Source organism: Trichechus manatus, unplaced genomic scaffold (genome assembly GCF_000243295.1).
Source record: "Trichechus manatus latirostris isolate Lorelei unplaced genomic scaffold, TriManLat1.0 scaffold00083, whole genome shotgun sequence".
NCBI classification, from domain to species: Eukaryota; Metazoa; Chordata; class Mammalia; order Sirenia; family Trichechidae; genus Trichechus; species Trichechus manatus.
In genome coordinates this window covers 6,520,380-6,522,573 of record NW_004444019.1, presented here as the reverse complement: position 1 = coordinate 6,522,573, position 2,194 = coordinate 6,520,380, and positions in this window count along the sequence as shown.

The window sequence follows — 2,194 nt, the reverse complement described above, 5'->3', positions numbered from 1 at the left end:
GAAAGGGCCAGCTCTCTGAGTGCCATTTGTTGGCTGCTGGTGTTGCTTTTTTTTTCTGCTTTTTTTGATTTCTTCCTTACCTCTCACCATCTCTCCCTCCTTTCGCTCAAATACCTGGCTCTGTGCGCCATCTTTGCTTCTTCCTGAGGGGCTGTGGAGCTCCGCTGGAGTGTGGAGCTGCTTCCCAGTCTGGGTTGCCGCACTGGTGGGATCCCAGGGCTTTGGTTGGTTGGTTTGTTTTCAACTGTTTGTTTGTTTTCTTTTCCTTTTCTTGTGTTGGGAGCCCTTTCTGGCCAGGTGGTGCTGTGTGGCAAGGAGACTACCCCCTTGGCTTGCACAGACGTGCAGAGGGATCCCTGAGTGCATTTCTTTTTACACTGTTTTTTTTTTCTTTCTGTTTTTTGGGGGGCTTTTCTTGTTCCTTTTTTATATTATATGTTTTGTTTTCTTTTCCCCTTTTTGTCTTTCTTCATTACTCAGTTTCTTGTCTATCTACATCTTCCTTCTCTTTCTGTTCCCTGAATACCTGTCATTGTATACCTCTACACCTTCTATCCAGGCTGTACTGCAACACCTGAGAGCGACTTCCCTAGACCTCATAGCTACACCGGTGGGATCCCTGGGAACTTTGTGGTTCTTTAACCTTTCTGATTTTTATTTATTCATTCTTTTCTTTTTTTTCTCTTCCCTTTTCTGTTTTTCTCCATTTCATAGTCTCTCATCTCTTCACTCCAACGGCAAGCACCCCTAACATTCCTTTTTTTTTTGTTTGAATGTTTTTGGCTCCTGTTCCTCTCTCCTCTCTCCCATAGCCATCTTAGCTCCACACATAACGATCTCCCTGCTACATCCTGCCTACCTGCACAATGAGCTTAACATCACACCACCAAGGAGCACAGGCACGGCCTACTGGAACCTGATCTGCACTGATTACCGACCCTCCCCCGGTGGCTGTAGTAAGTGCCACAAACAACCTGTCCCAGTAACTCATCTTCAGCTAGACATGCCCTGCCATACCATAGCTGAGTGACTGACCCTGCCAATTGGAGAAGCAGGTAAAAAGTATTGTGCCCACAGACAAGCAAACAACAAAGAACACACAGTCTGTCTGCTGAGACATAGTCAAATTTTTTTTAAAAAAGGGATGAAACAAATAAATCTACAATCAATAAACAAGAAAAATAACTACTGAATGCCCTGAAGACAGCAGACAATATCAAAACATTTACAAAAACAGGACAGGATGGTTCACGTAGGTGTCCAAAATAAAACACCAGATGACTTTCCAGTGGAAGAAATGCACTATAACTACCTGATAGGGAATTCAAATCTCTAATACTCAGAATTCTCCAAGAGCTGAGACAAAAACCTGACAAACATGAGGAAAAAATAGACAAATTCATGGAAAATACAGACAAAAAATTGGAAGAATTAAGGAAAATAATTCAGGAACAAAATGCCCAAAATAAATTAACAATTAGAAATTATACAAAGGCAACAAATAGAAATCCAAAAGATACACAATAAGATTTCAGAAATGGACGGTGTCATAGAAGGACTGAGAAGCAGATTTGAAACGGTGGAAGACAGGATCAGTGGAATTGAAGATAAACACTAGGATACAACACTGTTTCAGGAAAACTCAGAAAAAAGAACAAAGAAAAACGAAGAGACCCTGAGAGTTATGTGGGATACAATCAAAAGCAAAAATTTGAGAGTGATTGGAATTCCAGAATAGGGGGAGAAATCAGAAAACACAGAGAGGATCATTGAATAACTGCTGACAGAAAACTTCCCCAATATCATGAAAGATGAAAAGCTGACCATCCAAGAAGCTCAATGAACCCCATATAGGAGAGATCTCAAAAGAAAATCCCCAAGGCAAATCATAATCACACTCGCCAAAACCAAAGACAAACAAAAACTCCTGAGAGAAGCTTGTGAAAAACAAGAAGTTTCATACAGACGAGAAACAATAAGACTAAGCTCAGATTATTCAGCAGAAACCATAAAGGCAAGAAGGCAATGGGATGACATCTATACAATATTGAAAGAAAAAGATTGCCAACCAAGAATAATATATCCTGCAAAACTCTCGTTCAAATTTGGTGGTGAAATTAGGTCATTTCCAGATAAATAGAAATTAAGGGAATATGTAAAAGTCAAACCAAACTTACAAGAATTATTAAAGGGA